The following is a 14049-nucleotide window of genomic DNA, read 5'->3' as shown; positions in this document are numbered from 1 at the left end:
CTTGCTGGTGTTCAGGTGTAAGTGGTTTGAGTCGCACCATTTAACAAAGTTTTTGATTAGCTTCCTATACTCCTTCTGCCCACTCCTGATGCAGCCCACAATAGCAGTGTCGTATATAACGTGTATAACCTGGTCGAGCAGATACTAACCTGTAGTGCTTGTCCAGTGCCAGTAGTTTATTAGGAGAGTAACTCAAGAAATTTATTGTCAGCATTAACAGCTATCAAACATCTGCTCCAATAGGTAAACTCCCAGAAAAGGAAAGTAATATGGCTGATCTGTGCTACAGCCAAAGGCTATTCTGAGCAGCTAGCACTTAGATGTGTAGATTGGTCAGGTCCTTTAGCAGTCACATAAAATAACTCTATCAGACAGTCAAATCTAAATACAAAGCTAAACAAAATTAACATTGAATCTTGTGCAATAGGTGACCTGGCGGTTACAGCAGAATCAAAGGCTGATCCTGGAATATAGTTAAACAGTTGATACAGGGAATAAGAACCAGTCCATGAAATTAGACACAACTCAAAAGAAATACTGTAAGTACAAGCAATAAATCCAAGTGTATACAAATGAACAAACATCAGGAACAAAGTAAAACAGCAGCAAGAATCAGCTGCCAGTTGCCCACAGCATGCACAAAGTGAATAGCTATTACTTTATTTGTAAAATGTAGCTTTTATAGAAGTTCAAAAAATATAAAAATTTGACAAACAATTCTCCCCACACAGAAGAATTGTAAAAAATGTGACTCGGCTATTTCCTTATGTATGAAGTAGCCCTAGTTCTTTCCTGACACAGTCTTGCTGGTTGAAAGAACTCAATGACAGTGTATCAGAGAAATTATGTATGAAATTGTTCATAATAGCCATCAATTTTGTTTTCATTTACTCCTTAGCTACTATCTCCAGCAGGCTGAAAGTGTGGGTTGAGAATGCACCCTGTAACTGTAGCAGCCTTATAAATCGGTTTGTTCATTCAGTGGGCGATGTTACCAACCCAGCACACTACAGTGTAGATAATCACACTGGCTAGCAAAGAGTTATAGAACATGAAAAGAATGTCACTACTCACATTAAAAGAACATAACTTCCTAAGAAAACAGCTTTGGTCTTTCTTATATAGTTGCTTAATGTTACCAGACCAGTCCATTATTTCACTGATGTTGACCCCTAAATACTAGCAGTGCAGCATCTCAACATCCACTGTCTGAATAGGTATCGTGCGTAAAGGCTGTTTGGTGAGGCAAAAGTCAATAACCAGTTACATTGTTTTGCTGATGTTGAGTTGCAGCCAGTTCTCTTTACACTAAGAAAAGAAGTTCTCCACCTGATTCCTATACTCTGTCTCATATGAAATGCACCCCATAACTGCAGATAAATCAGACAGTTTTTGCAAGTGACATGAAATGGTGTTATATTTATAATCCAATGGGTTTAGGGTCAGCATAAAAGGCGACAGGACCATTGCTCATATCTACATCATAGACGCAGTCCTGAGACCTCATAAACTGTGCTCTACTGGACAGATGGTCCATTGTCAATGACACCATAGCTTCAACCAATTGTATATCTCTGTGCTTAACAGGAATAGTAATGGAATAGTCTTGAATGCTATAAAGAATCTTAGCAAAAATCCTGAAGAGTCTTGCATTTATGTCAGAAAAGTAGACTCTCTTTTTGCATTACTAGGATGAGATGCTTTGAAGTAATTTTAGGAGTACTTTGATTTTAAAATATATTTTATGAAGGAAAGGGAAAGAAAAGGAAGCATAAGTCATTTACAAGACTTTGAAGTTATTTCTCCATCTGAATAGAATCTGAAGAAAGAGTAACTGTTATCTTTTTCACACAGAGCCAATTAGTTTACTGCACATTTTACCTTGAACATAAAGGTTATACTGTATATTCTTTAATTCAAGTGCAGCAAAATAAACATGAGGACAGGATCAGGATGATACATTTTGCAATAGAAGTCCATCTTTACTGTAGTGAATCCCAAATTCAATATTGCCACAGACTATTTGTTGTTGAGCTAAAAGGTATATCAGGTCAAATCTGTTGTGATTCCTGACAAAACGAAGCACAAAAAGTGAAGCATTTCTCAAAAAAAGAGTTAGATCTTCCATTTTCATAGATCTAGGCAGACATCCTAGTCCCAAACTCAGGTTGCAGGCTTCTTCCCACACAGGCTAAAACATGGGGCTAAGTCTTCAAAACTTTAAAATGTCCAGATAAAAAAACAAGACAGGGAAACCTTTGATCCTAGGACAAAAAAACAAAAGTTTCATTACATGACAGATAGGCACAAGATAGTCCATTTCTCCATACAGGTTTGGTATTCCAGGACAAAACAATAATCCCAAAGTAGTGATATTGTCCAAAATGTTTCCAGGGCAAGATCCATCCTGCGAATGTTGCAATCAAATTCCAGCCTCACTGGGCCACATGCTTTGGGCCTGCACCAAATTAACATCATTCTGGATCAAAATCTTTAAATGCCTTTCAGACAGCCTTGGTGTCACAATCCCTCCTAACCTATTAAATGTTGTGTTTGGTGTACTCCCAGATGGGCTTAAAGTGAAAAAGGACAAACAAACTGTATTTGCCTTTACTGCACTATTGGCATGTAGACTTATCTTCCTCAACTATTTTAAGTTAGTGGCTAACTGATGTTATTATATACTATTTGAAATTAGAAAAAATCTAATTCTAACTTATCTTAGGATCTGTACAAAACATTTTCAAAACCTGGCAAGATCTAATCAATAACATTTTAGAATAAGCATTTTATTGAGAAAACAGATTCTCTCCCATCTTTTTTTTTTACTCTATTTTTATTCATTTAGTAATTTATCTATTTACTTATTTTTACTAGCTTAAAGTTTTGCTCTGCTGGCCTAGCTCTCTTTCTCATGGGTGGGGGTTGATTTGTTTTGAACCAAGTCTTGTAAAATGTGAGTTATTTGTATGGAATGTTATTTGATTTTATTAAAATCCAATAAAATTCACCCCCCCACCAAAAAAAGTAGCGATATTGAAGACAAGACGGACAGATCAACACAGACATTAACTCCAGCCCCCCTCTGTCTAGCTAGATTCCCTTCAAAGGACGCGCCAGCCAACCTTCTCCCCAACAGCCCCTGTGTTCTCCACAGACATCAAATCAGACCCACAGTAGTGACTGCTGAGAGTTGTAGTTGTTAATTTACATAGCACTGCTACAAGTTGAACGTGCCTCAGTGAGGACAAACTCCTTCTCTTAACACTCTTTTAAAGTGATCTGATACATTTCAATCTTTTGATAATTTGAAGAATGTGTTTGTTGGACCTCCTGAGTATTTTAAGAACAGAAGAAAATATAAAAACTGAGAAACAGGCAGTAGAGTGGACGTCGGCATTCAGCACGATGTAAACTGGCAGCATTAAATATTTCAGTCTGAGTTGTTCACCAGGTTCTTCATCAATATTGATCCTGTCACTCGTATAAAGTACATATAGTGTGCTCATTTTTCAGGAAAAATGTAGCTTTGTGACTCAACGTTTTGTACTTTGTTTATTGAATTGTTATATGCAAACTGAAATATATTAAATTGTGAACTCATTGAGAATAATATGTTAATGGTGGAGCTCATTGGAAAAACATTATTAAAAACATTGTTTAGGACAAGGTAAATAGAACGGTATTGATTTTGTTTCTCTATTTTTTCCTTACCCAGCATAATGAGTCAAGTGATTAAATTAGTTGGCTTTTTATACTTTCCTTTCAAAAATAACCATAACCTCATGCTGCACACATTGTAATGGAAAACCAAATGTATTTCTCACAGTTTAACTAAAGCTTACATTAAGCATTTACTGTGGCACTAATATATCTCAGAAATCTGTTCCCTGTTTTGAAAGATAATTATTGCTTTGTTAACAATAGGTTTGTTTTCCACTTTTCTCTTTTAGGAAAATTCATGTGAGAAACCTGCTTGAATGGAACCAAAAATCTGTGACCCTGCTGTGGATTATGTGGGTTGAGAAATTGGTATGGTATGGCAGCAACCATTTTAGACAGTAGGTTGGCCTACTTTAAACGACATAAAGGAAGTGCTTTAAATTGAATTCAGTCATATGTATCAGGGATAAAATTCTTTTTTAGTCTTGGTGTGTATACTGTAGTCTCAAATTCATGATACTTATGAAGTGATTCAGACATCAATTCAGGCCCCTTTCTTATTTACACTTTACACGCTCCCATTAGGTAAGATCATCTAAATGTAGCCATGCAGATGACAAACTGCCTAATCTATAATTTATCTCCCTTATATAGATAGATAGATAGATATGATTGTCTAACTAAAATTACAGAATATAGGATCAGTAATTTCATTAAATTAAATAAGGAAAAACAGGAACTCTAGGTATTACAGTAAAAAGTTGAGGATCTTAGGGAAAAGCTTGACAGAAATTAAAAAAAAACTAAAGAATCTCAGTATTATTATGGATTCTGAGATATTTTAAAATCACATACTAGCAATATTTGAAAGAATAAATTAATGAGAATGGTTGGCCCAGTGATGTAGTGGTATTGCTACTGCTTTGCAATAAGGAGTCCAAGATTTGTGCCTACATGGAGTTTGCATGTTCTCCCCATGTTTGCATAGATGTCCTCTGGTTGCTCCAGTTTTTCCCACAGTCCAAAGACATGCAGTTAGGTGAATTGGTGTTGCTAAATTGGCATGTGTGTGTGTGAGCGTTCACCCTTTGCTGGACTAGTGCCCTGTCCAGGTGTTATTCCTGACTTGTGCCTACTGCTTGCTGAGATTAGCTCCAATTGCCTTGTGACCCTGCCATGGATAAGTAGATTAAGAAGATGGGTGGATGGTTTATTATAATGCACTTCTATAAAGAATATTAAAAAAAAAAGATTGCATTTTATGCAGCTTGTTAAAATTGCAGTAGCAAGAATCTAAACCAAAATTAAAATATTTGAACAAATAAAACCTATAAACCTGTATTAGTGTCATTACACTGGCTACCTGAGGCTTTTAGGGTTTAGTTTCGAATACTCTTAAATGTCTGTAAAATTCTTAACAATCTCGTACCTCACTAGTCAAAATCTTAGTTCTTCAAACCCTGGCTTTCTCAGAATTCCCAGAGTGAAACATAAATCATCCAGTGAGGTAATATTTTATTTTTATGTACCAAAATATCAGGAATAGTTTAAATAAAGTAATATGTCAGACTAGTGCTGTTTAACATTTAAAAAATCTAATGAAAACAATTTTTAAATTTGGCCTTTTCATAATTTATGTAAGGCAGATTTATTCCATAACAATAAAATTATTCTGGCATCACTACACATTTAAAATTTTTGCACTTATTCAGGAAAATCACGGCTATTTTATTAAGTGCATATACCTTAAGACAGTTCTTATTACAGTAATCCCTCCTCGATCGTGGGGGTTGCGTTCCAGACCCCCCCGCGATAGGTGAAAATCCGCGAAGTAGAAACCATATGTTTGTATGGTTATTTTTATATATTTTAAGCCCTTATAAACTCTCTCACCCTGTTAACATTATTAAAGCCCTCTAGACATGAAATAACACCCTTTAGTAAAACGTTTAAACTGTGCTCCATTACAAGACAGAGATGACAGTTCTTTCTCGCAATTAAAAGAAAGCAAACATATCTTATCTTCAAAGGAGCGCCGTCATAAAGGAGCGCCGTCAGGAGCAGAGAATGTCAGAGAGAGCGCTCACTAAGAAAAGCAAACAATCAAAAAATCAATATGTGCTTTTAAGTATACAGAAGCACCACGATAAAGCGGCATTTTGTAGAGGAGCGTCCGTGTCCTCTGTGCAAACAGCCCCTCTGCTCACACCCCCTCCATCAGGCAGAGAGAGTGAGAAAGATAGAGAGAAGCAAACAAGCACCGCGCGGGATGCATATCTTATATCATTGAGGAGTTTTAGTTAATATGTAATACATGCTCTGATTGGGTAGCTTCTAAGCCAACCGCCAATAGCATCCCTTGTATGAAATCAACTGGGCAATCAAACTGAGAAAGCATGTAACCTAAATTAAAAGACCCATTGTCCGCAGAAAGCGGCGAACCAGCGAAAAATCTGTGATATATATTTAGATGTGCTTACATTTAAAATCCGCGATAGAGTGAAGCCGCGAAAGTCGAAGCGCGATATAGCGAGGGATTACTGTATTCACATTTCCAGTTGTAGCACTGCCACTTACTGTAAGGAGTTTTACCTGTGTGTGTTTTATTGTGTCTTGTCTGTCTTTTTGTGTGCTTTTCGTCACTGCTGGGGGCTTCCACTCAGATTCAGGTGGTGGAGCCTTTCACGGTTCAGGATCGAGAACTGCAAGGCAGTGATTGACGGCATTGCCTCCATGGGTGGGATCTGGAAAGCCGACCAACAACACTGTTCCGGTTGGACAGCCAATGAAGGGTCGGAGTGTCGAAATTAAAATCGGCAAGAAGCAAGTGATCGAGAGAGGAAAAGTAGTTTTATGTAGCAAGGGAGATGAACGATATTGACGCCAAGGAAAAAAAAATAGAAACATCTCGCTTCGAACACTGCGGAAAGGTTAATGAGGTGGCCACCTGCACACTTTTTTTTTCTTTATTTCTTCTTACTGTTCATAGGCTTTGGATTGCCGATTTTTTTCGGAGGGTGAGATCTGTGACCTTTTTTTTTTATAGTTTCAGGATATCGCCGACATACATCTTTCCTCGAAGCTTCAAAATCTGACTGACCTCGTCACATTGTTCTCCTTCCAATGGACTACAGTAATCCCTCGCTATATCGCGCTTTGACTTTCGCGGTTTCACTCTATCGCGGATTTTAAATGCAAGCACATCTAAACATATATCACAGATTTTTCGCTGGTTCGCCGATTTCTGCGGACAATGGGTCTTTTAATTTAGGTTACATGCTTCCTCAGTTTGATTGCCCAGTTGATTTCATACAAGGGACGCTATTGGCGGATGGCTTAGAAGCTACCCAATCAGAGCATGTATTACATATTAACTAAAACTCCTCAATGCTATAAGATATGCTTCCCGCGCTGTGCTTGTTTGCTTCTCTCTGTCTTTCTCGCTCTCTCTGCCTGACGGAGGGGGTGTGAGCAGAGGGGCTGTTTGCACAGAGGACACGGACGCTCCTCTACAAAATGCCGCTTTATCGCGGTGCTTCTGTATACTTAAAAGCATGTATTGAGTTTTTGATTGTTTGCTTTTCTTAGCGAGCGCTCTCTCTGACATTCTCTGCTCCTGACGCGCTCCTTTATGATGGCGCTCCTTTGAAGATAAGATATGTTTGCTTTCTTTTAATTGTGAGAAAGAACTGTCATCTCTGTCTTGTCATGGAGCACAGTTTAAACGTTTGACTAAAGGGTGTTATTTCATGCCTAGAGGGCTCTAATAATGTTAACAGGGTGGGAGAGTTTATAAGGGCTTAAAATATAAAAAAATAACCACACAAACATATGGTTTCTACTTCACGGATTTTCACCTATCGCGGGGGGGTCTGGAACGCAACCCCCACGATCGAGGAGGAATTACTGTATAGCCCTTTGGATTGAATTTGTGATATATATATTGTCACACACGTGCAAGTAGGAGGCAGCTAAAGGGCTAGAGTAATTGTAATAAAACATCCGACCAGGGGGCGGCGGAGTGCACTGACTGTCTTTCTCAGTTCCCTACAGACCTTTCCCGGGAAAACCTGCAAGGTTCCGGCGCCTCTGAAGACGTTACTTCCGAAGCCGGCCCCTTTGATGATGTCACTTCCGAAGCCGGCCCCTTTGATGACGTCACTTCTGGTTCCGGTCCCTTTGACGTCATTTCCTCTCAAGATCTTTAAAGCCTCCATCTTGCCCTACTATAGTCAATTCTGTTTTGGACTCTGTGAGATGCACATCGTTTCTTTGATAAGAACACCCATTTGCAGCTGGGAAAAAACAATATACGGGTGGCTGCCCCAAACCTTTATGATGTCTTGGACTCGTTTTTATGACAGTGGCGTAGTCGGCAGGATGAAGTCCCAGAAGAAACCAGGACTCGGACAGGTGATGAACCAGGTAGGAGAGTACCGGGGCCGAGTTTCTGGAGGGGGGAGTGCGTGTGGGGGTCAGGAATGACTCAGTACAGGCTCCGCTCCTCAAATACACCCCCGGGCATATAACTTACCAAATGGAGAATGTGAGGGGGGCATACAGGCGTAGGCTGGTTTCTGGGGATGAAACAAAAAGGGCTTATTATGTTCTCTCTGAGGAGAGAGCTGAGCCGCCCATTGGGACTGAGGTCCCAGATTAATATGGGCTATCCCCAGTGCAGCAGGTGAAAATGATAAAAAACTGGACACTTGATCCAGAGAGATCAGTCCAGGAGCAGGCGATGACCCTCAGGGAGCAGGTGGCTGTGTGGCTAAGGCCATTTGAATTAAACACCTGCCAGATAGTGCAACAGGTAGCCTGTCTCCTCTTTTTAAAAGGCCTACCTAAAAACTTTGCCCAGCCGGACTGGGGTGAATTCCATTCAATGGAATAAAGCTCTTGAAAACACCCAAGCCAGTCTTAAACTCTGGGAGAGCAGAACGGCCCTCTAGTGGATTTCCTAGAGATCACGTCCTACTGAAGAAGTCTCTTACACATACATCGGAGCCTGTTTCTGAGTTCCCGGGCCACCGGGCGTACAACCTACCCGGGATTGAGGCAGGATGTAGGTGGGGAGATGGTTTGTGTGCTCTTGCCAACCCCTTGACGTGTTCAAATACAGGATTTGTAGTCATTAATGGTTATAAACTTCTTGCCCTGTTTGATTCCGGCAGCAACATTTCCATTGTTGATTGCCGATATGTTTTACCGCGACAGAGAATTAAAAAAAAGACCATTATTAAATGTATTCATGGAGACCTCCGGATGTAAGACACCGCCCTGTGTTTCGTGAGTCAGGGAGAAACGCTAAAAAAAAATCCCATGGCGATCCACCCTAATCCTCAGCGATTCTAGGACGGGACTGGTCAGAAAATAAATGCGGTAAACTATTGACTACTCCTGATAAAAACTTAGGCCTCGTTGTAGATGGGGATAGCTCGTCTCAAGCTGTCTCCATGCCGTGTACGGCCGGCGGAGAGAGATACGGAAGCCCATGAGGAGGACGGGGAGATTCCTGGTCCGTCGCAGGCAAATACGTCATCCACCCGCGTCTCGACGAGTCGGGAGGAATCCCCTCCCCTTGAGGTCAGACCGGACCCTCTCTCCGACATTTACTTTCAGTTTAAACAAACACCGGCTTCTTTTAAAAGGGAGCAGTGGAGCGATGACTCCCTAAAATTACGTAAAAAATGCAGTAGTCCTTGTCAACGGCCAACGCACACATCAGCCCATGCCACAAGGACCTCTCTTTGTAATAGAAAATGATCTATTATTTCGGGTCGCGGAACATGGGGCGGAGGTTCGGAAACTGTTGTTAATTCCACGAATTTACCGGCGGCAGGTTTGTGAATTAGCTCATGCCCACCTCCTTGGAGGCCATTTAGGCTCCGAAAAAACTTTTAGAGCGGATTAAGCTCAGATTTTATTGGCCGGGAATTAATGAGGAGGTTCGGCGTTTTTGCATTTCTTGTCCAGAATGTCAATTGCGGCAAATTCCTAAGAAGGACTGTGCTCCTCTCGTTCCCCTTCCCTTAATTGATGTCCCATTTGAACGAATCGGGGTCGATATTGTAGGACCCTTGGAGTCCTCAGCCCGAGGACATAAATATATATTAGTCCTCGTGGACTATGCGACCCAATATCCAGAAGCTGTTCCCTTGCGCTCAGCTACATCTAAAGCAATTGCACGGGAACTAGTAGGAGTATTTGCGCGTGTTGGTATTCCTAAAGAAGTCCTAACGGACCAAGGAACACCTTTTACCTCGGAGACGTTCAGGGAAGCGGCCAAGTTACTGAAAATAAAGCACTTAAAGACCGCGGTGTATCATCCTCAAACCGACGGTCTAGTGGAGAGGTTTAATCAGACTCCCAAACAGATGCTTCGCAAGGTGGTCAGCGGGGATGGGAGGAATTGAGATCGCACATAGCTTAGACACTGATTCTTGTATTCAAGCCATACTCCGATTTACGGATAGAAGAGGGCAAGTTACAATCATGCACTCAGACAATGGAACAAATTTTGTTGGAGAAGAAAGAGAGCTACAAGAAGCTATTAAAAAATTGGAACACAAAAAAATCAGTGATACTATGATGCAAGAACAAATCAAATGGATTTTCAATCCACCATCAGCCTCTCATCAAGGTGGAGTGTGGGAAAGACAAATCAGAAGCATAAGAAAGATTTTAAATTCAACACTAAACCAACAAACACTTGATGATGAAAACCTTCCCTCAATGATGTGTAGAGTGGAATCAATACTCAATAACAGACCCCTTACAAAGACATCAGATGGCCCAAATGATTTGGAACCATTCACACCCAATCACTTGTTATTACTGAAGACAAAACCTGAAATACCAGCTGAACTCGTTTCAGAAAACGAACCATACCCAAGAAGACGCTAGAAACAAATTCAATACATGGCTGATTTGTTTTGAAAAAGATGGACAAAAGAGTATTTGCCAATACTTCAAGAACGTCAAAAATGGCTTGCACCAAGAAGAAATTTTGAACCAGGGGACGTTGTTTTAATTGTTTATAAAGCTACATCTCACAATTCCTGGGTAATGGGTCGAGTCATCAAGACAATGCCAGATGCTAAAGGTGCAGTCAGAAGAGTTTGTGTACAGACCAAAACCAGCACTCTGGACAGACCGTGAAAAAACTGTGTCTGCTTCAAGAAACAGCCAATGTTTGAAATATGAAATTTTTAAAATGTTTGTTTGCAGTGTTATTGTTAATGATTTGAAAAGAATAGTTAATATAAAAGTAATTGGCTCATATTTAAGTAAAGTATAATAATTGTCTCCGCCCCTGCATAGCCAATTAGGGGTAGGAGATGTAAGCGCCAATCTTAGAAAGTTAAAGTCTTGAGTTAAACTCATATTAATGTTTGCTTAATTTGAATAGAATATAAATTTCTTTCATAGTCATAACTTATGGTATAGTCCTTTCCCCCTATAAGTTAGTAAGAAATAGAATCTTCGTACTATAACTGAGAAACAGTGTGATAATAAGCTTAGTTGTGGTAAGAACAAGTTCCAGTAAAGAGGGACTTGAAAGACCCATTTTCAAGTTAGAAATGGGATAAGCATACAGTTTTCTGACTGTTTAGAAATGGTTCTGAAACATTTTGAAGTGGTAACAGTTTGTGATATAACAAGATTAAGCCTAGAACTGAACTTTTCTTAACATTAATTTTTCCCTTTTTTTGTTATTTCAATTTTCTTTTTTGTGTGAACTGTTTTACTTTTAAAAACGAAGATATTTTGTCTGTGGTATCATTTCTGCGTGTCAGGCTTTTGTTGAATCCCATTTTTTGAGTTGAAGCTGCAGAACTTTGATAATTTTGGGAAAATGCAGCTACATTTAGTTTAAATATAGTTTATACATTTTTTGAGGTGTTGTTCCACAATTTTTTTTTTTTTTTCTTTGCTTAATACTAAGCTGGGAGGGGAGAAGTGACAGAACAGCCAGGTCCAATGTTTTAAGTTATTGGTAATGTAGCATGGCCCTCTTTGGAGTCTAGGGCAATCGTTACACAGTTACCAATCATGACTTGTGTCTTTTTCCCTTTCATGTCATGTGGTGGCACCCTGCATAAACCATTGTATCCTGGCCAATGTACTTCTCAAACATCATCTATGTTGAAAAGAATGAACATTACAACTTATATTATACCTTCCAGTTCAAATTTTCAAGGATGTTGCAACACAGCTAGATCTTAGTTAACAACGTTTTCACACTTAAATATTGTAGAATGCCATGGGAGGACTTGCAATACCAGGGGGGTTTATTTTTTCATTGTCTTTTCTGGCAGAAGTGTTTGTTTTAAACTTCTGCCTAGCCATCTGACCACAATAAATATTTTTAGATAAGATGCTAATGTTTGTCATTATAACCATTTGACACACTTTTTAAAAGCACTTTGAGGTACACATGTCACTATTAAAAAATGCTATATCAATAAAAGTTGTTATCATCATCATAGCTAGAATGATCATCAGCATTAGATTGCTCTCTTATTCATGTTCACTCATCCTTTCCCCAGAAGCAGCAGCTGCTTGTCTTGCTGTACAGTATGCCCTAATGCTCAAAAAATCAACTATTACAAATAATTGTTATGCCAGTGCTGCAAATTAGACTTGCTGTGACTTCACTTTTTCACACTGCTCTTATCACCCATTGCACAGCTGTACTTGGGTCCTAATCAATCCAGGTGGCTTGTCGTGTGGTGGGTGCGCCAACGCGCTTTATCAGTGCATGCTCCCAACCTCTTTCTCTCTCTCTCTCTCTTTCTTTCTCTCTCTCTCTCTGCTGCTAGGTGAAGTTTGGAAATCATCACGCACATGCTAACAATAACTCCTTAAACGTGTAGCCATGGGGCAACCATGCTAAATGTCCTCACTGAATATTTCATAAATATGATATAAATATATTTGCTTTGAAAGTATTACATTTCACAGTGCAAACACAAATATACTGTTATGTTATCCTATTCAGCACAGTACACCTGGTAAAGTTAAATATTATCAAAAGAATCTGGACATGCACAACCTGCTTTTTCATCTCTTCTGTCAGATAGGACTGTTAGGATGCCCTTTTATCTGCAAATTGGCTTTTTTAGCAAAAACATGGACATGGCTGTGGTGTTTGTGGGCTGCATTTTTAGAATTACCAAAATTAGTTTTTTTTTATCCAGTTGCCAAGTTATCACTCCTTTACTACTTTATTAAACACTTTTTTGGCTACTCCCAACTGGAAAACAAAGGAAAATAATTCAGCAGGTGTTATCATTAATGTCAAGTTTATCTATTGTATGTTCTGTATCTCTCTCTTTTCTTTTGTTGTTTTTCTTTCCTCCAAGTCCCATATCACTACTTCTATCACTTAGAGAGTTTTTCCACTCTTCCTTTATGTCATCTGTTTCTGAAGTTTCTTATTTTGTATGTGTCCTCTGTGAATACTGCAGACCAGCCCTGGGGAAAAATAACACTTAGATTAGAATACAAAAAGGGTTTATTTGTTGTATAATCTCCCATTGTTCACCTGTTTCTCTTAGATTTTTAAATATTTATCATCACTATACCAAAATATTGCATTATACAAACTACAGGGTGTTCCAGATCTAATTATGCACATCCAGATCATCTGGATGACTTTGACTTATAAATACGTTGACTGGTAATTCCAGTTCAGCACAAAGACAATTCTCCATGTCATCAGTTTGCACACTTCTCGATGGTCCGGGATTTTTCGGTTGATTTTCTATGTAATAAACTTAATAAGTTACTAGTAGGAGTACTATAACTGGTGAATTTCCCAAATGAAAGAAACAGAACATAGAAATAGAACAAATAGTTTTCTGATTCACATTTTATTGTAAGTTTATGTACTTTGGATTGTGTCTGCTGTGGCGTTTGTGACGCCCTTGAAAGAGAATTTTCTCTGACATCTGAAGTGGACCATGGAATTGTACGTCTTTTTTTCGGTGGCATGGGTATATTCGTATAAAGCTGGAGAATTATAATGTGTTACATGGTATTACGTACGGAATACGCACTACAGTGAAATGAATTTACTTTATTTACACTACGTCGGAAAGTGAACAAATCATAGACATATATAGACAGACACCACATTCACTGTGTTGCCCAGCTGACGATATGTCAGTGCGTCCGCCCAATTGAGAGTGGTAAAAGTGCCATTTAAACTAATACACGCAGATGTGGAAACTGGGTTTTCTGATGAAAAAACAATAACATTTAAAACAGTATCGTTTACATACAGAAGATTTTGGCGAATTGTATAAATGTAATTATTTATATCCATTTATACACTAATAAAGGCAATTATTAAATAATACTAATAATAATAATAGTTAT

This window comes from Polypterus senegalus, chromosome 6 (assembly GCF_016835505.1).
Source record: "Polypterus senegalus isolate Bchr_013 chromosome 6, ASM1683550v1, whole genome shotgun sequence".
NCBI lineage: Eukaryota > Metazoa > Chordata > Cladistia > Polypteriformes > Polypteridae > Polypterus > Polypterus senegalus.
This window is presented reverse-complemented; position numbering follows the sequence as displayed.